The sequence below is a fragment of the Equus przewalskii genome, chromosome 1 (genome assembly GCF_037783145.1).
Source record: "Equus przewalskii isolate Varuska chromosome 1, EquPr2, whole genome shotgun sequence".
Classification (NCBI taxonomy): Eukaryota; Metazoa; Chordata; class Mammalia; order Perissodactyla; family Equidae; genus Equus; species Equus przewalskii.
This window is the reverse complement of record NC_091831.1, coordinates 178,487,955-178,511,508: the sequence shown is the minus strand read 5'-3', so window position 1 is coordinate 178,511,508 and position 23,554 is coordinate 178,487,955.

The following is a 23,554-nucleotide window of genomic DNA, read 5'->3' as shown; positions in this document are numbered from 1 at the left end:
GTCTCTAGAACTGGGAGAAAATAAACTTCTGTTGCTTGAGCCCCCCAGTCGTGGTATTTTGTTATGGTGGCCCATGTAGACTAAGACAGATACCAGCCCAACAATCAAAGAAGCAAGACAATTCTGTGACTTTGATATCCTTTTTGAAACTCCATTTTGGCTCTAATTTATATAGTCATTAATTCATATTTTCTTTTATTTTTTCCCATTTCTTCAAATAAATTTTGGAGTCTGAGGGCAGTTTTCATCTGAGGTTGGTTTTTCCAGCACTGTCTTTTAGCCGAGGGCTGAGTGCGAACACTGAGCACTTGTATTTTGATTGCTTACCCATTTCGGAAACTAAAAGATGGAGAATTTTGCAGTTTCTTTGTCACTCCTGAGTATAAATTCTAAGGTGGGTGACTTGGTAAACATCTCAGAAATTTTAAAGATAAGTATTCTTAACTTAGAAGGTTTCCTGAGTTTGATTCAGTTCATAAAGGATGATTACTTCTATCAGGTTTTTAATCTTATTTTGGTCATCACTATTAATATAGTATTTTGGCAAAACAACTAGATGAAATAAATGCATTTGAACCTTTTAGGATGGAGATTTTTTTCAAGGAACAAAGCATAAATTTCAATAAATATATATCCTATTTTATTATTTTTGAAGGAAATTTTTTACATATATATTCAGTATACTAGAAAAATGATTAGAAAAGATTCCCTTTGTATTTCAAATAATTGTTTCCAATTAATAATCTTCAGCCTGTAAGCCTAGGATCTATATTTTTGTCAAAAGTGAATACAAATAGAATTTTGAATGCATAAATAAAGATCAGATTTAGAAGAAATTAAATTAATTTTCCATGGGTAAAATGATGACAGAATTTCCATAAGTTATTACAACTTGACATGAAACCTGCTGGTTTTAATGCCCAGGACCTATTTTTTAGCTGCTGAGCCGAAAATTGGTGTTGGCAGACAAAAAGAAGCTAGTTTCATTTCAAGAATACAACTAAATGCTAATTATAAAAATGGATTTAAAGTTACCAGAGGGAACATTTTGCACCAACCTTATGAAAAGAACTGCTAGACAATACTCAATTAATTAAGACACCAAGAGTGTTCTTTTATTCCTGCTTTCCGTTAGCTCAATATTCCTCACAGAGGAGATAAAAGCACGAAGTTAAACTTTTCATTTGCTGCATTTTCAGTTTTGCCTTTTTAAAATGAACAATCTTGCCTCTCCATACTGGTTGTTGGCATTTTGAGTGTGTTTCCCTCAGCTTTGAATGTGAAGCACCATCAGAGAAAATCCAGGAAGAGTGTTTAGATTGATAGGTTAAAGGGGCCATTGATATTAATCAGGAGACATAGATGTTTTGCTTTCAAAGGCATGAACATCATAGACATAATCGAACAGAAACTCCAACACAAATAGGTATTTATTTATATTTTCTTTCTACTGTATTTCATTGAATGGCAAATCATGTTACAAAAAATTTTTTTGTGAGGAATATGAAGAAAAGACTGGCCAGGAAGGGTAATAGTCTTAAAGTCTATGTTCATTCACTCATCCGTTTTACTCATTATGGATTCCTTTATTTATTGCCATTAATAGCCATTAATCTTGAAATAAATCACCAAATTATAACTCTCTCAATTCCCCATCCAATCTCTTCCCCAACATATTATTAAAATTGTAGACATATGCAAAAAAATTTTAGTTTTTGGTCCAATTTTGCATAGCCGTTTATTGTTGGATGTTTGTTGCAGTTTCAAAAATTTCAGTAAATGAGGTAAACCCTTGACAAAAATATTTTCTGGAGATTAATTTTTAATGACTTCTTTCCCAAGGAGTGCATGGTGAAAAACACACAGAAAAGCCACAAATGAAAGTGATTCAGTACACCAACCACTGGGATTTTTTAAAACATATGTATTTCTAATTCAATCACAGTCTTTGAATTTTAAACCTGACTCTTTTGCAGCCTCTTGCAACAGAAATGGAGAATGGAGCCTGGTACTCAGTTTTTCTCAGGAGGAGGTCAGTTGGCAGTAAAAACCCATGCAGTTTTCAGTGATTTACTTAGGACAAAACCTATTGCAGAAACTTTGAATTAATATTATTGCCACATAGAAAAACTTTCAGAGAAAGGAAATTAGATTGAATAGCACAGTGTTACTTTATCAGAATACAGTCAAGAGCAAAAGACCCCTAGGGGATTATGAATTTAGAAACATCCTACCTTTGGCTTTCAACATGAAATGTTAAAACACAAATCAGAACAAGTCTGAAATAAATGCTCACAGAATATAAATTTGCTTATTTTAGGTAAAACAGAAGACATAAAAAATAATATAGCATATTAACATCTCAAGTGAAAAGAGAGTGAGATAAAAGATTAGGAATCAACATTGTAGTTGTGATTCACTAGGTGATTAAAATGTTAGTGGAATTTTATATATTGCAACATGAAATATTGGCACTATTTTGAAGGTGGACGAGGGCAGTATATTCGGTCTTCCTACGAGTGATAATGGAAGTGGCTGACTCAGCAGGGAGTGAGCTCCCTATCTGTATTACTATCTACCCTTCTCCATCAACTTCTTCATCAATAGGAGTGACCAGGCCAGGTTGGAAAGCAAGATCTGTCTGCTTCCCACCTGAGGACTGTCTGCATGTTCAGGGAATGTACTCTCAACCATGCCCAGAAAAAGCATCAGGAGTTGGAGTGAGAGGAGTATGTCTCAATATACTTGCACGGTAGCAAAGAATGGGAGGATCCAACTGTGCATCCACCTTGGGTAAAGCAGGCAGCATCACTAGAAATCTGTTCGTTCAGTAGATGTGTACTAACTGCCTACAATGTGCCGTGCACCTTGATAGGCACCAGAACACAGTGATGAACAAGAAAGGAACTGTTGCTCATCTCATGAAAACTATGGGTATGTTCAGAGAAAGTATCTGCATTGTGAGAGTTAAACTACATAGAGTCTGAAGTTCCTTTTAAAATTTTGTTTGTTTTATGAAAGCATAATGGGGTTAATTATTGTACAATGAGATGACATTATTAGATATGTCTTCTTGTTTGTCATTTCCCACTATGGTATTTATAATAAAGGGCACAATCATTTTGTCCAAAGGAGACTACTTGTGCCCTCTGCAACCATGATGTAACATTGTGCAGATGCTTCTCTGGAAACTCTCCTCTGGTCATACCCAAGTTAAAATCTGGAGATTTTAATTGAAGCAGTCCTCTGAGCAGTATTGCACCTTCTCTAACGACAGCAAGAAGACCTTCAGATTCTCCTTGGTTTCTAACTTTCTTGATAGCAATTTCTTATTTCAATAAGACTATCTGGCCAGAATGAAAGTCAGTTGAGACTCAAAAATCATTGACCAGGTTACCATTTAATTCTGTGTACTAATCACATTTTAATCTCCATGTTCTTCATTTTCTTCTCTGTTGGACAATCTCTTGCATTCTTTGATGATTTGGGCCTTGTTTCACAATCTTCTAGCACACCCAAATTTCTACAGTCATTCTGAGGGACTTTGGTGTCTTTGTTGGTAATCCTCCGAACAATCTGGTATTTTGGTTCCTTGGCTGCTTCTCCTCTAGAGACCATTTTGCCTGACCTCACTCCCACAGTCACACTCTAGGATGGTGTTTCTTCATTTTTCCCCTTCTTCATATAAATTGCACTGTAAAACTATACATGGGAAGGAGAAAATATTTTCAGGCTCCTATCCCCATTCTGGAGACAAAGAAAGGTCAGCATGGCTCATTACCAAGTTTGAGCTTGTCCTTGACAATCCAGACGTTTTCATCATCAAAAGCCTGGACTTACGGAATAATTAACACAGGAACTCCTTGCTTGATGATGGTCTCTTATTATTACATCTTACCTGGCCCACAATACCCACTATGACTGTCCTTTGACCTCAAGAAGACTTTTAGACCACAGACCCAATTGTTCTCTCCCTGTTCATGAAATGTTTTTTTTTCCTTAGTTCCCTGTGTTTCTAGTTAACAAGCTATCACTTGTCTTTAGTTACATTTTTATCGTTACTATTAACTTTTGCCTATTTCTCTTTCTGTTATTCTGTTTGGAAAAATCAAGCCAAACCAAACACAATGTTCAGGCAAACCCTCTGCCCTTTCTATGCCTCCAGCTAAGCAACTCAACCTGCTGTGAAAACCACGCAGCTGGGAATGCTGGTGATGCCATCCATGAAATCAAACCATCATATCCTCTGGGCCCTAAATGTAACTCAATATTGAATATGTTTCCTTAGTCAACTTGCTGCCTTGTTGTCTGCAATGTTGGAGGAACAGATCCAGAAAAACTAAATAAAATCGGGAATTCCAGACAAATATGCAGTAAAGAGGAACACAGGAATAGATGGGTGGGGTTGCTGGGTGAAAGGTTATGTGCATTTACAATTTTTTTTTTTGAGGAAGATTAGCCCTGAGCTAACATCTGCTGCCAATCCTCCTCTTTTTTTGCTGAGGAAGACTGGCCCTGAGCTAACATCTGTGCCCATCTTCCTCTGCTTTATTTGTGGGATGCCTACCACAGCATGGCTGGTCGAGCCGTGCCATGTCCGCACCTGGGATCCAAACCGGCGAACCCTGGGTTGCCAAAGCAGAACATGCACACTTAACTGCTGTGCCACTGGGCTGGCCCTGCATTTACAATTTTGGTAGCTCCTTTCAGATTATTTTCCCCAGAGGTGAAGCTATTTCTGTTCCTACCAGCAACGTATGACAACTCATTTCCTTAGTCCTTGCCTCTACTGAATGTTAATAACTCATTTCATATTTCCCAATCAGATGGGTATAAATGGACAGTATCTCATTCTTGTTTTAATTTACATTTTCCTGAGTAATTGTGAGATGAGTTCCTACTAATATAATTTGCTAATCTTTCTATTAGGTCGTTTTTTTATTCCTTTGCAATTTTTAGAATCCTTGTATGTGTTAGAGGTCAGTTGCCTTCTCTTTCATGAATGTTGTAAAATTTTCTCAGCTTGACATTCGTCTTTTATGTTGATCTTTTATTACATACAAATCAACATGCTTTCTTTGGTTGTATTAATATATATTTTCCATATGACTTGTGCATATTCTATCTTAAGAAAATCTTTCCTATCACAGATTTTTAAAAAATGTATTTTCTGAGTTCTTGCTATTTCAAGGATATATTATTCTTACCTTAAAAATATTTCTTTTTTTTTACAGGAATTTTTTTCATGTATAATGTTTTTTCCTTGTATTTTTGTTCTGCCTTATAACATGGCCTTTTTACTTGATCTCCAAAACAAATATATAACTTTCATTGATGACCATTCGTTTGCAGGTCATTGGTTGGACTATTGTTTTTAATTATTTTTTTTTTTGAGGAAGATTAGCCCTGATCTAATATCTGCTGCCAATCCTCCTCCTTTTTGCTGAGGAAGACTGACCCTGAGCTAACATCCATGCCCATCTTCCTCTACTTGGTATGTGGGACCCCTACCACATCATGGCTTGACAAGTGGTGTGTAGGTCCACACCCAGGATCCAAACCAGCAAACCCCGGGCCACCAATGCTGATCGTGGGAACTTAACCACTGCTCCACTGGGCCATCCCTTGTTGAACTATTTTTAAGTTCAGAGTTTTTATTTCCTTCCACAGACTTTTTTTGGTTTGTTTTCATTTTATTACTTTTGGTGTTGTAATTTTTTTTTCCTTATAAATTGACCTTATCTTTTAGAGCAGTTTTAGGTCCCCAGCAAATTAGACACAAAACACGAGAGTTCCTGTTAACTCCCTATGCATCTCCCTGGCCCTGAACCTCTTCCGTTATCAGCATCCCCACCAGAACAGTATAGGTATTACAACTGACGAACCGACACTGACACATCATTATCATTCAATGTTCATAGTTTATATTGGGGTTCACTCTTGGTGTCCTACATTCTGTAGGTTTGGACACATGTATAAAGACATGTGCTCACCATTACGGTATCATACGGAATAGTTTCACTGCTCTGAAATTCCTCTGTTCTTCACTAATTCATCCTTCTGCTCTGCTCCCCACTGGCAACCACCGATTTTTTACACTCTCCACAGTTTTGCCTTTTCCAGAATGTCATTAGTTGAAATAGTATAGTATGTAGGCTTTTTAGAATGACTTTTTTCACTTAGTAATCTGCATTTAAGGTTTCCATGGATTCACAGTTCATTTCTTTTTAGTGCTGAATAATATTCTGCTGTCGGCATGTACCACAGTTTACTTATCCTTTCAACCAAGGACATGTTGGCTGTTTCCACATTTGGCAATTAGTAATATAGCTGCTATAAACATCTGTGTGCAGGATTTTGTGTGAACATAGTTTTCAAATTATTTGTGTAAATATAAAGGAGCATGATTGCTGGATCATATGATAAGAGCATGTTTAGTTTTGTAAGAAACTGGCAAACTGTCTTCCAAAGTGGCTATTCTATGTTGCATTCTCACCAGCAATGTACAAGAGTTCATGTTGCCGCACATCCTTGTCAGCATGTGGTGGTGTCAGTGTTCTGGATTTTGACCATTGTAATACGTGTGTTTTAGTATCTCGTTATTGTTTTAATTTGCATTTTGCTAATGACATATGATGTGGAGCATCTTTTCATATGCTTATTTGCCATTGTATATCTTCCTTAGTGAGGCGTCTGTTCAGGTCTTTGGTCAATTTTTTATGGGTTGTTGTTTTCTTATTGAGTTTTAAGAGTCCTTTGTACATTTTGGGTAACCGTCCTTTATCAGATATGTTTTGGAAATATTTTCTCCCAGTTTGTGGTTTGTTTTCTCATTATCTTGACTGTATTTTCCAGAGCAAAATTAAAACAAATCTTAATGAAGTCCAGCTTATCAATTCTTTCTTTCATGGTTTGTCCCTTGATGTTCTATCTAAAAAGTCATTATAGTACTCAAGGTCATCTAGGTTCTCTCCCCTGTTATCTTCTAGGAGCTTTATAGTTTTGTACTTTTACTTTTAGGTTTATAGTCCATTTTGAGTTAATTTTTATGAATGGAATAAGATCTGTGTCTAGATTCATTTTTTTTTGCATGTGGATGTCCTGTTGTTCCAGCAATATTTATTGAAAAGACTATCTTTTCTCCATTGTAGCCCCTTTGTTCCCTTGTCAAAGATAAATTGACTATATTTATGTGGGTCTATTTTTGGATATAATTTTTTTATATTAAAATATTCTTCTCCCTATTGGGTCTGCCAAGTTGGTGGAAACTGTTACGTGTTTTCCTTTACCCCAATATTCAGCTAATTTCTAATTATTCTTCATGTCTCAGATTAAATGCCAGATTGAATTGTATGGTTAATGGTATCTACAGTTTTCCTTTACATAATTCATTATAATCATAACTAACCTACTTTTTTAAAAAATTTGTCTCTCATTTTAAAAGTCCCTTAACTGTGGAATAGATATACTATTCTACATACATACAGCAGAATACTATTCAGCCATGAACATGTGAACTACTCGTATATTGATGAGTCTCTAATGCATTGTGCTCGGTGAAAGAAGTCAGACTCAAAAGGCTACATATTCTGTGAATCTCTGAATCTACATGGTGGAGTTGTTGACTGTAAAGGGCACAGAAGAAATTTTGAGGGTGAAGAATCTATCCTACATGTTGATTGTATGCACCTGTCAAAAGTAGCAGAATTATATATGAATAAGTTATATATCAATTGTACCTTAAAAATATGTATAGTTATAGAAATGTTATTGGTTTTTGTCATTATTTTGAATACAGTACCAATTCCTATTCTACACTTTTTTCCTTGAATAGGTGAAACTTATAACTGATCACCTTCACAATTTTCTTACTAATTTCAAAAAATTGTTACTAAAATTTCTTTGAGTCTCTGTGTATGTGGTCTTATCACCAGCAAAAGAAGATAATTCTAGCTTTTGTTTTTCATTTTTTTCTGCCATGTTTTCATGATCTGGTCTTACTGAATTTTCTAGACACTCCAAGAAATACTGAATAGTGATGGTGATGGTAGACATCCCTGTATACTTCCTGACTTCACTTGAAATTGTTTCAGTTTTTTACCTGGAAAAATATGCGGTTGGTTTTTGATAAATTATCTTTATTATACATACCTTTTAATGTTTTACTTAAAACTTAGCAGCATTTATATCAAATGTATTAGATATAGGAAATACATTAGAAGATTTTTAGCATCCTTTGATATAATTTCATGATATTTTGCTACAGTAACTCACTGCTCTTTAAAGGAGATTATTCTTGAAATTCTTAATTATGTGAAATGGTGACCAATGAAAACTTTGTTAAAAAAGAATTAAAGGGAAATTTATTGTCTAGTAATATTTATTTTTCTACCACCTCCTTGCTTCTTTAAAATAACCTCTGAACTTCTGTGCTAGGATGACATCAAGATTATGTGTTCACTTTATAATAGTTTTACCTTCAAAACAATCTTCAGAAGAGGTTATTTTTACTTCTGACTTCAGGTTCAGCACACTTCTCTCCCAGTGTATAATGTGTTATGCACTTCAATAGCAACAAGCATAACTGCGTGGGTTAGGCTAATGAGTTTTATCATATCAGCTAATTCAACTTTTGTACTTTCAGATTAGTTCTATGGTTTATCACACACCTCTGTTGACTATTCAATTGTATAGTTTAACAGTTAACAGAAGACGGCTCTGCTGTAGAGCATTTAATGGTTCTGGTTCTATCAAGTTGACCTGAGTGTATAATAGCTTCACAATTGTCAACCTGCTCACGTCACACTGTACAACTCTACTTGAACATCTTATGAGCTAGACTCCAATTCTTTAATTACAAGGAAGAAATATTCCTTAGTTTGGTTATATTGATTCTTCCAAATATCAACTCTTTTTGAGGTCAATTATGCCCTGGTAGTAGACAAAGTGATACTTAGCAGAAATTATTTTTTACTTAAAATATTTCTCTTTAAGACAAAAAAAAGCAAATTGGTTTAAATTCTAGTCTATTTCAATGTAAGTATACCTAAGTCATCAAAATCATGAGCCTTAGAGCCAGATGCCCCTGACTATAAATCCTATTTACCACATGAGCAAAGTAAATAAGCTCCAGGAGCCTGAGTTTCCACAATTGTAAATGGAAGTATTAAACAGTGTTGGTATGATAAATAAATAAGATAATTTATACAGCAAACTAAATATTGCTATTTACTTGGTACATAGTAAAATAGCTGAATAAAAAAGTAACTGTTTTTATTAATCGTAGTAGTAGTCGTTTCTGTTTAAATAGGTAATAACATATTAAGTGATGCGACACCCTCAATCTTGGTAGATCTCCAGCAAGTACTTCAGGGAACAGTAAGTGTCCTCTCCCATTCTGTAAGATTAATCAATCCCCTGATGGGTCAATTTTTGTAAGATTCTTGTCCACATCTTGCTTAAACTTATCTGAAATAAATCCGTATCCAATGTCAGTAAAACTGTCTGGCAATCTATATACTGGAAGTAGTAGGACTTGAATGATGTTTGTTAACAAACCTGGAAAAAATTAAGTATCTGAAGATATTTTTTTCACCAGCAATAGCAGCAATGATTTGATTGACATTGGACTAGTGATATGGATGCTGTTTCTACTGCCTTTTCACAGTACAGTAATGCTATTTATAGGGCTCCATTGTAACATTTAGCTGACTGCCGGGAAAATTGGTCTCAGCAAAATCAATCAATCCTCAGAATATTATTGCTAGGTCAATGCAAAACCATGTGAATTGATGTTCAAACTCTCAATTATTTTTGTTGCAGGACAAAAAAGAAACTTTTCTTAGTTTCAAGTGATAAAGTTTTTTGTGGTTGGATCCATATGGAATAACATGGTAACATATCAGAGGAACTCCAAACACAGTGCAAAGGGCCATCGCTAGAAAACAGGACGTCATTGCAGAGGATCATCCATGGAAAGCAGTGGGAGATTACACTGGATACGCACCAATCTTAAGAAATACACTGACATTATACTCTCACGTTTTTATGTTTTTCCCTCAAAAGCAAAGTGCACAAAAAAGTAAGTTCTATTCATTTAGGTTTATTCTGCCGTGGATAATAAAAAATGAAAGCTTATTGACACATCTGGCTTTATTGCATCTGAAACATTATCCATATGCATTTATTTCTCTGGTCCTTGAAGACAAGCGGAAGATCAAAGATGTGTGTAATCTGAGAATAATTTTACTGGGAAAATGTCAACTTGAAGAGAAAAATGAAAATTGAAAATAAATATTATGAAAATACTTTTTGAACTGTAACAAAATTTGAGTGGGAGTATAAACTATAACAGAGAATACCTCAAGTATTTTTTGGGGAAATTGTTTTTGGTCATTTTATAAGTAAACATTTTTTGTAATAAAGACTTTTGCCTCCCCAAGAAGCCTCATTGCAGCCAGGAATCTAGTACTGATAGGCTAATGAGGACCCTATATTTATATATATTTTACATATGTGCATTTCCCTTTATATGCATGCAGAACATATTTTTGAAATGTGGACAATGACAAAAAAAATAAAATATAAGTAGCCTTTAGTAAGCATTTAGATGGGCAGGGTAATGTTATAAGCACTTTGCACATGAAATGCGTCATTATTACTATTTTGATAAGGGGGTTTGCCTATTTGCCCAAGCTCTGAGAATTAGAGAGTGGTCAGCTGGGATTCATATTCGATTACATGACAGCATGTATAGGTACAATTAATAAATAAATGAATGAATTAAACAAGAATTTATTGCAAATCACCTGTGTGCCGTGCACTTCTATGTCCTAAGATACAACAAAGAGGCAAAAATCTCTGCTATCCAGGGGTTTACATATTATTTTGGGAGGAATATATTAAACAGATAAATATACACGATATTGCCAGTTAGAGGTAAATGTTATGAAGAAAATTAAAGTAACCCAAAGGGTGGAGAGTTGATGGTCTAGATTGAACTCTATGAAGTGCTGTTTAAACAGAGACCTGAATGCCATGTGGAATGACCAGAGGAGACATGTGGATGAAGAGTATTCTAGGCGGAGAGAAGAGCAAGTCTACGTGCTTTAGTTAGGCACATACTTGGCACAGTCAAGGAAAAGCAAAATGACGAAGGGATGGATCACAGCAAGTAAGAGGAAGAGGAGGGGGAGAATTGAAGATGATTCTGAGAGTGAGCTAGGGACCAGATGGTGAACGCCAAGGGAGGAACTTGGCATTTTAATTCTAAGAATGTAGGGAAATGATCAGAGGGTTGACACAAAGAGAGTGACTCCATCTGATTTCTGTTTTATGAGGATGGCTCTGAGTTCCTTGCAGAGGATGCTCAGCACAGCAAGAATAGAATCAAGGCTGGTTCTGCTTTCTGCACTGGTGGTCAGGGGAAAAGATGGGGTTAGACCATGTGGTGGCAGTGGTGGAAGTCATTCTGGACAGATTGGTTGGATAGATTGATGGGACCCCTAATTAACGAACTCAAAGTGCTTCTTTTCTTTGTAATATTTGCAGTTACACAAATCTATCTTTTCAGTTCATTTTTTCTTCCTCTAGAACCAGAATACTGCTATCTTTTGAAAGGAAGAGACAATTCAATAAATGCCTGTTGAAAAAACAAATGACAGAAATGTATCTCTTTCCTGTTTTGCAGATCTATTTTCACAGGCAATGTTGAATAATTTATCATGGCATCATACTCTGGTAAGTTCAGCATGCTCTCCAGCTTCAAGGTCATTTTTTTCCTCTACTATAGTTATCTAAGTAATCCTAAAGTGTGGCATGGAGTGTGGGATTTAAAACTAAATAATCTTTGCTTGTGTAGTTCTCTAGTGAATATCGTATCTTCTGAATGTCACTGACGCTAGCCTTCATTGTTGTCTTCTGATCAAATACTCTGCAGATGAGCTGTTACATCAATCTTAACTCTCTTTATGAGATCTGGGATAAAGTGCTAAGAATTGTTTTAAAAAATGTATAAAGTGAAAATGGTTGCTAATGCGGTTATTTTTATGCTTACATGTTTTTGAAGGAGAAATATTAACTTCACATTCAACATATACCTAGGGAATGAATGAAAAATACATTTTCTTAAGAGACTGTTAAATTGACTTTGAAAACTGTCCTGAACATGCAGTTTTTCTGGTACTTTCCGTCTTCTTTATTTTTCTGAGGGCTGTTTTTCCTCTGAATCATAGAAGACATAAGATGTAAAGATGGAGAGTTGTTGGCGAGTGCACTTTCTGCCGAGTGGAAAATGCAGGCCTACAGTGAAAGGGGACGATGTGGCAGACATACAGTGAGGCTCTGAGGCAAGGGACACAGCTGGGCCCTGAGCGTAGGCAAGCCCTGCCAGTGCTGTCCTACAGTCTGTTAGACATGCAAGGATCCTAGAGAGTCCCTGCTGAGACCGAGCTGGATTTGCAACAGTGACTTAAATAGTACAAACAACTGCTTGAGAGACAAGCTCAAAAATACTTAGAATAATTATATGCCTCCGTGTTGTGACTACTTTAGCAAGAACATTTAAAAATATAAGTTTCCATAGCTTTGTTAAAAGGAATCTATACATTTTCCATATTATTAATGTATAGGTTACAAAGCCTTTATTTAATGAGAAGCTCAGCTCTCCCAAACCCCAGCAAATAAGCAAGAAATACCCTTAGTGCTGTAGTTCAGGCTCATGGCTTTAAAAAGATTATTTATAGGTGGTGATTTCCAGATGTATGTCTCCGGGTCAGACTTTCTGCTTGAGCTCATGCTCATATAACTCATTCTCATAGACCCAACATCTCCACTTAAGGTCTAATATACTTTTGAAACTCAATGTGCCCTTTTCTCGTTAATATATGCAATTCATCTTCCAATCCTGTTGGCTTGCCCATCAAAATCTGCCCATAATCTGAAACTCCTCACCACCACCACTGCTATTTGTTTTTCACCAAAATCCTTCAGTATCTTCTAAATCTGTCTCCCTACTTCTGCCAGGAAAGAATGATTATGTTAAAACAAAAATTAGATCATCTCACTCCCCAGTTCAAAAAGCTTTGATAACTTTCCATCTCTTTTAGAATAAAAGCCAAAATCAGAAAGATGTCCTACCAGGTTCTGGAAGATATGCTTCATCCTTAATCCCTTCTTTCCTTGGACCCATTTCTTACCATCTCTGGACTCATCTCCTTCTTCTGAGTGGCAGCCACGCCGTCCTCTCTGCTTGTCGTGAGCACTCCTGGGAGCTCTCTCCCCGACCATTGGACTTGCTGTTTCCACAGTCTGAGATGATCTTTACCTAGATGGTCATGAGTCTTTGTCTCCCACCTTCTGTAGTATCAGGGTCCAAATATTGATTCACAAACTTTTTTAAGTATTTAAAATAAGCATTTAAAATGTTTTAAAGGAAGAGATTTAACACATGGAATTGGTTATATGAGTGATGAGAGTGCTGAGAACCCTTGAGTTAGCAACAGGAGGAAACCTTCTAGCTCTGGGCAAGAAAGAGGCAATGTTCTTAGAATTTAAGGCTGGAGTCAACCAGAAAAATCCTGAACTCCAGTCAACCCATCCAGTAGGAGTTAGAGCCACAGAAGTAAGGCAGCTGCTGGAGGCTCTGCCCAAAATAGGGTGGGGGCAGGAAATATCCTGACTTCTCCACCCAACCCCCACCACTCTTTAGTTCCCCCCAGTAGCCAAGCCCAGCTAGATGTCACTGGCTCAGGGCAGAATCCTGGAAGTACAAAGCCGGCAGGGGAAGGCTGAGCAATGGATCTGAGGACCAGTGCTCCTACTGGAACACCTTTATTCAGATGGTTCCCTTCAGGCTGGTCTTCTCTGCACACCCCATCTCAAACTGCATCCCCCCACAACATTCTCTAGCCTTCTTTCTTATGCGACTTTTCTCCATGGTATTTATCATCATTAAACATTTTACTTTTTAATATTTCCTTTGCTTGTTTCTCCAAATAGAATGTGAGTTTTTAAAAGCCTGGACCATCACCTGTTTTATCCACTACCCATCCCCATCACCTAGGACTGTTTCTGACATGTAGTAATCGGTCATTAAATATTTGTGGATGCATGACTGACCGAGTATGTAAATTGAGTATGAAACTGGTCTTGCGCTGAAAAGCATACCTTGAACTGGAGAAGTTTCATTTAAGAGATGCTTAGGCCCTCACACCAAGCTAGTGAACATATACTTTAGATGCAATTTGAAAATGCTGGTGAAATCACATTTCTGTGTATTACAAATTCCAGCGAACGGGTTAGAAATTAAAAAATGAAGCATTCCAGAAAACAGGCACACTCACAACAACAACAAAAAGACCCCCAGCTATTGAGCCATCTAAAAATTAAAGTGGAAAAAAAAGTAGCTATCAAAAATAAACATAATCATCCAGGTTCCACCAGGGTGAGGACAAATAGAACTTCCATATCACTTGATGCATGACTGTTTCTGCTCCCTACAAAAACTGGTGATCCTGTTGGAGACCTTGAAACACACAAAAAGATACACATATTTTACTATGCACTATTTAATAGGGATATAAAAGAATAATAATGTATATCTTAAAACTCTTCCACATAAGTTGTAAAATTAAATAACATCTTCATGCTCCAGGATTTAAAAGTTATTTCTAGGAACTTTTTATAGGAAATTTCCATGATGCTGGATAAATAAAATTGTTCCGGGCATGTGTGATATATATAATGCACATATGAAATACGATAAAATATCTTTAAAAAATTGTATGATTCTAGTTAGAGGACACAATTTCAAACTATGTCACAAGTTGTTTGACTTTTGGGTAGGTTATTAAACTGCTTTGAAATTGAAGTTTTTCGTTTAAAGACTTACTACAAGGACTAAATGAAATAACATTGACTTTTTAAATTACCTAACACATAGGGAATGCCATTTTAAGACTTTTGAAATGCAATTAAATATAGCCAAGTACAGTTGAGTATGAAAATTAGAAAAATGCATTTGGATAGGTATGATTTTCGTAATCAACAGTATTTTGAGGTAGATTGTTTGAAATATAATCTGCAGTAAGCCTTTGAAAATCTGTTTATAAGAACTGCCAAAATAGAAATGGAATAATTCTGGCATATGTCATGGTCTAAAATGTATGATTTCAAAATATTTTCTATAAAATTAAGTTTAAAGTTAAATTACCATTTGGGCTATAAATAGTCATAATGTTAAATGAAACTTCTTTTTAATGTTTAATTTTCATAGATTGACAATCTAGTTAAGTGGCATCTTCCCTCTAAATTTTTTGATATCTCTGATACAGGCTTGATTCAAAAAGGAAAACCAATCATAGTTTATAGCTCATGATGACCATTTCAACATAATTGCCTGGAACAAAATCAACCAGATGATAAGGTTCTACTCTTTTAAAGATACCCAGTTTGGGAATACAGCAATTCATTGGCCCATTTATTTTTCCTACGTGCAAGCAGAAAGAAGATGAAAATGCAGTTTTAAGATATTAGGAATTTTTTTCATGAAGAGTTAACTACATTTTCCATAGTATCTGATTTTATGATTTGAGATTCTATTGCATTAAGGTGTGAAAATATGTTATAATTATCAATCCCTGGTAATTTACAGAAATACAGTGGAAGTCACTAAAATGCCATTGATTTTTGGGTTGATGTGATGAAGAGTGCATACTTAAGAAAAGTTTAACTCTGCTACTAAAATTTAATAACAAAAGTGCATCGAAATACTGACCAAGAAATAGAAATAGCATGGATTAGAGGAACTGGAGTAGTATTTTTCTGAGTGTTAAATCGAAATAGAGCATGAGAAATAATTTCTATAGATTACAGTAATAGGTGCTAAAAAGGCAATATGGGGGAAGTGAATAGACATTGATACACTCACCTCGATACCAGATAGATACATAGATAGATAGATACAGGTGTGTGTATATACATATTATTTTTGTTATAACGATAATTGTTTATTTAGCTATTCAAAAAGGTTATACTAAGCTGCTCCTACATACATAACATTGTGGTTTGTGGGAAATTCAAAAGGATTGAGAAAGTTTTGTTTGCCTTTATAACTTACGCGATGGTACTGATAGTAAATACGCCATAGGAGAACTGTGCTCCCGGTCTCTGTCTACCCCACTCCACCAACGTGCAAGCAACAACAGTGTGTGTGCAGCCCTGTCCTGCTCTTCAACTAGACACACAGGCCTAGGAGAAAGGCAAGCATTTCCATTTACTAGTGAGATGAAGAAGGAAAGCAGTTGTGTTCGTGGTTGGGGATGCCCTGGGTGCTTTGCACACGCCCAGCTTTAGCCACCTTCCCCAGCCCTGTGCCGTGCTCTGGCAAACAGGCCCAGTGTCTAGCTTGCTAATTCTGAATTTTTACTACCAAGCTGAGGCAAGTCCTCGTGTTAATCCACACCCCAGGACTCTTCCCTGCCTTGGCTGATTTCTGCTACTCATCAACAGACTTCAGCCTGCTGTTTAACCAGGGCCAAGTATTCATCCCAGTGCAAAATGCTGAGAGAATTGAGATTCCAGGTGGGTAAATGGCTAAGACCTCATGGAACAATTTACCATTAAACTTGGCTTTGATGGATAGCTAGGATGTTGGTAGACAAAGCCACAGAAGGAGTGCTTTCTAAACAAAGAACAGCATTAGTCAAACAATAAATAAATAAAAGCCAGCATCTGGAAAGTGTACAGAATATTCAAGGAGTCATAAGTTTATTTGACTGGAAAGTAAGGTAGGAATCTGAACTACTAACGTGGGAGAATGAAGGCCAGATTACAGACTACCACACATCTGGTCCCACCCCAGTTCTTCAGAATGAATCCCCAGCCATTTACTGTCTTGGCAATCTCTCTACTAGAAGCAAGGAGTGACACTGTCTAGCATATCAAAAGTCTCTTTCCTGAGACCAGTACATTTTAGGAGTACCATTTCTGAATCTGAATTTCTGAATCTTACTCTGAAATCATTAACCTCCACATCACACATCTCTTGACATCCTCTAACTTCTGGCTATTCTTCTGGAATGGCCACATCACCTCTATGACTTGCTGTCCTTTGGACTCTCAAAGGCAGGGTTGCTTTATCCCTATCTAGGAAACTAATCAGTAAACTGTGAAGAAAAAGGAAAAATAATCTATGCAAGGCAACATGCTTGTTACTGCCAGGCCATTTTGAAGTCACTGGCCTTATTTCTGCCTCTCCCTGCCTTTTTTCAGATAAAATGTCTGGCATGACACTGACTCCAACACATCTGCTATCATTGCTCTGCACTTACAAAGTGATATCCAATCTGCATCCTCACGAATGAGTTACCTCATGGCATTTCCAACCTCTGAGATAGACTGCAGTGATTGTGCACACTTCACACCTGAACTTTGGATTAATCATAGTTTTTGGTGACATGTTACAAAAGTGAGTATGGCTAACCTAAACAGGAAACATAATTTATTGGAAAGATTTGAGAACTACCACAGATTAACAACAAAAACAAAATTTGTGGAGAATCAGTTTTGTGTGAAGGAAGGAACCAATGGAGATAGAACATACTAGAATGCTACCGCTGTCCCAGGAGCCATACAGAGCCCTCTGTACTGGCCACCGTAGATGTTACTGCTGCCACTGGGTGCAGCTGCGGTTCAACCTTCCGCCTTGAGTCTAACCACCCTGTCCGTTTTTCTTTGCGTTACTTACTCAAGACTCAAAGTTCTGCAAGGTAGCACGTAGTTAACTATAGGTATGGCCCTCACCCTCCATATTGTATTGAGGGATTGGGTCCTACCAGTCACCAACATTTAGAAAATGGACCATTCCTCCAAAATATGAATGTTCAGGTACAGGACAAAAATAAAAATAATGACAAAAAAAGGTCTACCTTTCGACTATCCAACATCTACGTACATTTCCTTCCACACTTATTCTGTTCGAAGGAGTCATTCCATTCCATGCCCATGAAGTTCACGTGCCCCTCCTACTATTCATAATTTCCTATGACAGGGGCCTCAAGACTCCCCAACATTTTAATTAATTTTCAGGTGACTATGGGTGATTATTTAATTAGCTGTTTCCCCTCTGCTGCTAGATCCCAACTCTTGGAGAGCAACGGTATTTCTGCCCTCCAACATATTCAGTCCAGTTTACCATATCATAGTCCCCACCTCTCCCTGAGGAAATTCCCTCATCAGTCCATTTATGGTGCTTGGTTCCATCTGTGGATACTGACCTACTTAGCTCATGCAGAAAATACTTCACTGGAAGTATTTTTGCATAGCTCCCAAGTTGGCAAGAAAGCTTGAGAAACATATTTTAAAAATGGTTAAGAATTGATGGAAGTTGAGCAAAACAACAATCTGGCCTCAACACCACCGTGGACAGAGGCCACCCCTACACTGACCATCTGTAGAGTGAGATTGTCATTGTATACAACTATATATTGCTATTGCTCCCACAGATTCAAACTTCTCTTCCATTCTTCCTTATGACACTTCTTCATGAATCATATTTCTAGGTGGTTACCTCTAATTGACTGAACATGGGTTGTTTGTCCTAAGCTTGGTTTGCAGGGTGTAGGGAGAGGGAAATGTCTCTCTTAGGCTGTCAAGATAGGTAGATACTCTGCCTTTTCTAGACACTCACATTGTGAAGAATTGCCTCTAAAATAGGAAGGAGTCTTTATAATAGAAATCCAAAAAAAGACCAGTATCCACAGAAAAGTTGGTAGTGTGTCTTCCCGAGTTTTCCTTGCATTCCTGTTGGATAGCTGACAAATGACTTTTCCTCACCTTGGGTCCCCCTTAGATCTTAGAATTTACTATAGTGGTGTCTACAAGAACTCTACCCTTCTTCCCTACTGAGAGCAAATGTTGAGATGTGGTCTTTTTAGGAGGCAATGAGCAGCTGATGGAGTCTGAGCAGCAGTGATGATACAGTCAGGGTGAGCCTTGGGGATGTTATCTGACAGGGAAGACGGAGGCAAGGCCTGCCAGCGGAAGCTGTGGCTCTATTTTAGGGTCTTTTTGTAAAAGACAGAATGAGAGGTTAGAAGGGACTTAAGTAAGTTTATGGAGGTAATGAAATAAAACTGAAGTGACCTTATGGAGGTTCAGTACACAAAAGATGGGGTCTAATGACATGCTATCTAAAGAGAAGGAAGAGTTAAAATATATGCACAGCTTTCTCAGCACAGATGACTAGAAGAACAGTGGTGCCATCAGCAGATACAGGGAAGTCAGGAAGAGAAATTTATTGTAGCAGAGGGGATAAATGATAAACATGGTTTTGACTGTTTTCAGTTTGATGGGCTGAGGAAAAAGCAAGTGCGGGATGTTGGCAATGCAGCACCGCTGTGAGAAATCCTTCATGACTTCAGTTAGTTTGTGGTTTGATTTATTGTGATAGGTGATTTCAAGCTCTCAAGGGAACACGAGATGAGATGGTGAATGGCACTGAGCATATGAGTTAATGGTCGTAAACCAGCCATGGATTGCTTACCAGTCTGATGTATAATCTAGAAAGCAGATCTCTGAACTTTTAAAAACATTTGCTGAATAGTAAATAGGAAAAAACAAAAACATAAAAGCATGTGATTTATGAAGCTTGTTAGACAACTCTAAATCCTTCTGAAAATTCTACACCTTATCATCAAGATGAAAATAAGTGCCAAAAAATAGAAACTCATAAAAATGACCCATGTTCTAACAAAAAACACTGGTTACAAATTTTTATTTTTTAATAAATACTTAAAGTTCAGATAATTATTTGATTTGATTAACTATTCTTTTTGGAAAAGTGACTTTAAGGAAATATGTCTTTGGTAATTTTCCAAATAAGCATCTGAATTATGGCAATTGGTGGATAATTGCAACAGCAGGAAAATTCTACATATTTACATAAATTGGTCGCACTTAAATGGAACATTTATTCTTATTATCTTTATTAGCCTATAGAAAAACCCATAAATTCACTTGAAATTTTTCTTCCTTCAGACCCCTTTCTTATAGCAAAATGACTAACAGCACAAGCCCACTCACAGAAACATTTGCTCTAACAAGAGACACGTCCGATGTTGAGGTGCTTCCATTTGCTCTCATCAGAAGCCTGGTAAATACTCTTCAGGGAGTTCATAACAACTGACTTTGGTGTGACTTGACAAATAATTCTAACTGATTTATAAAGCAAAAAGCTTGATGATTAAGATAGTCTAACCAGCGGTCCTATGTTCCTCCAGTAAGACAACTACACAAATTGATGAAGGGTTAAATGCAATTCCAGCTTATTTTGTCTGATTTTGCATAGCCTTGGATTTCTAACTGTGATTTGAATTTCTTCTTTTCTAATGTTATGACCAGTAATTTGCAAGACAAATTCAGAAATATCAAAGCCTTTATTCATCAATGTGTTGGATTCTACTTAATATTTTACACAAATGAAAGGCATTGATTATAATCCTTATTTTACTGCAATTCCAACAAACCTCTTCTAACAGATTTGTAATAAAAGTTGTATTTAATTAAACCCAGCATTAGGAAAGAATTTGCAGGTTTATAAATCTTCAACTGTAAGCATTATCTTATTTAAGATGCACAGCAAGCATTTAAGAACTATTATTAACTCAACTTTTAAATGAGAGTAAGTTTCAAAGTGGACATGTTATCTACATAATGGAGAAACAAATTCAGGTTCTATGCCAATACATCACAAATGTGCTATTTTCATGATTAAACTATTATTTTGAATACTACCATATTTCTTAAGTTTTTTTCTTGTTTATTTGCTAAAAAAGGGGGAGATTTGTTGTAGAAGCACGTGACTAGGTCCGACACACTTATTTATTCAGCAGTGATTGGTACTTTAGCACACGCCATATTCCGGTTTTCTTTCTAGTCAATGATGACACAGTGCTGACGTTAAAACAAAATCCTTGCCCTGGTGGAGCTTACATTCTATCCAAAAAATGTGTAAATGACAAATAGATATATTACGTGGTGTTAGACAATAGGAGCTTTGAGGAAAAAATTGTAAAATGATAATGAGATAGAAAATAATGTGTGTAGGGGAAGGGAGCCTGTGGCTCTGTTGCTTTAGAGACCATCTGCCACTGTAAGTCAGAGCAAGAGAGACCCAGGGAGTTATCTGCAGGGTGGTGTTCTCAGAGGAGGATCTCACAAGTGGGGAAGCTTGATAACCCAGCTGAAACTCACACAAACAGATAAACTAACAAATAGATAAATTTGCAAACACTTGAACTGACACAGTACAGAAGAGGCAATATATAAGACCAATAAATTTATGAAAATATGCTCCAATCAATAATAAACAGAGAAATAGAAATTAAATCTATAATGAGATTTTCTTAACCGGCAAGATTTTAAAAAAATTCTGATAACTCTAAGTCCCCAAAATAATGTGATCCAGCAGTGCAATTTATATACTACTAGAAGACTATAGGTTGATACAACTACTTTTGAAAACAATTTATTTTGGGTAGAGATGAACAAAGGTGCATGCACCCTAGAGAAATTAGCACATAGACTCAAGATGAGATATTCAAGAATGACCATAGTAGCATTGCATGTGCTGGGAAAGGTAGAAGTAATTCGAATTTCTAAGGAGAGGTGAGCAGTTAAGTAATCTGTGCATTGTTCATACAGTGGAACACCGTGCAGAAGTTAAAGGATAGGAACTATAGCCACAGACATCCTGCAGGACAAAAAGCTGAGACAAATGTCACAGAATATACAATATTTCATATCTTCCAATTTACAAGAAATTTTAATCTGTGCAAAACTGAGCAATATATTAATGATGAATACATTAGTGGTAAAATTATAAATAATAGCAAGGGAAATTCTAGAAATTCAAAATTCTAGAAAGAATTGATTCCTAAGGAGAAGGAGATGGGATTAGAGAGAGAACATAGGACTTCAAGGATATTATTAATTTTTCATATTTTTACTTGTATCGTGGATGCATGCAGGCATTCTTTTTAAAAATATTTTTATTGTACAACATAGTGATTCAATATTTCTATCTACTGCAAAATGATAACCACCATAAATCTAGTTAACATCCATCACCATACATTGTTACAAATTGTTTTTTTCAACTATAGTCACCATGCTGTACATTACAGCCCAATGACTTATTTTTATAAGTGGAAGTGTGTACTGTTGGACTTTCTTCACCATTACAACCACCCCCAAACCTCAACTCTGGCAACCACCAATCTCTGTACTTATGAGCTCCTCTTTTTTTTTTTTAGATTCCACATATAGGTGAAATCATATGGTATCTGTATTTTTCTGTCTGAAATTTCACGTAGCATAATGCCCTCAAGGTTCATCCTGTTCTTGTAAATGGCAAGATTTCCTTCTTTTTTATGGCTGAATAACATTCCATTGTATACACACCACAGTTTCTTTATCCATTCACCCATCGAGGGACACTTAGGTTGCTTTCATGTCTTGGCTGTTGTAAAGAATGCAGCAGTGAACATGGGAGTGCAGATACCTTTTTGAGTTAGTGTTTTCACAATCTTTGGATAAATACCCAGAAGTGTAATTGCTGGATCATACGGTAGTTCTAGTTTAATTTTTTGAGGAATCCCCATACTGTCTTCCATAGTGGCTGCATCAGTTTACATACCCACCTACAGTGCAGAAAGATTCCCTTTTCTCCACATCCTCCTCAACACTTGTTTCTTTTCTTTTTGATAATAGCCATTCTAATAGGTATGAGGAGACATCTCATGTGGTTTTGATTAGCGTTTCCCTGATGATTAGCGATGTTGAGCACCTTTTCATGTACCTGTTGCCCATCTGTATATCTTCTTTGGAAATATGTCTATTCAGGTCCTCTATTCTTTTTTTTAATTGGATTGTTTGTCTTTTTCTATTGAGTTGTATGAGTTCTTTATATATTTTGGTATTAATCTCTTATCAGACCTACAATTTGCAAATATTTCCTCCCATTCAGCAGGTTGCCTTTACATTTTGTTGATGATTTCCTTTGCTGTGTAGAAGCTTTTAAGTTTTATGTAGTCCCATTTGATTTTTGCTTTTATTGCCTTTGCTTTTGGTGTCAAACCCAAAAAGTCATCTCCAAGACCTGTGTCAAGGAGACTACTGCCTATGTTTTCTTCTAGGAGTTTTACGGTTTCAGGACTTATGTTCAAGTCTTTAATGCATTTTGAGTTAATTTTTGTTAATTTTTGTTAATTTTTGCATATGCTGAAAGATAGTGGTCCATTTTGGTCCAGTTTCACTCTTTTGCATGTGGCTGTCCACTTTTCTCATCACTATTTATTGAAGAGATTGTCTTTTCCCTACTGCATATTCTTGGCTCCTCTTTTGTAAATTAATTGACCACATATGTGTGGGTTTATTTCTAGGCTCTCTGTTCCATTGAAGAATAAGTCTGTTTTTATGCCAATACCATACTGTTTTAATTACTATAGCTTTGTAACATATTTTGAAATCGGGGAGTGACTTCAAAGTATATTAC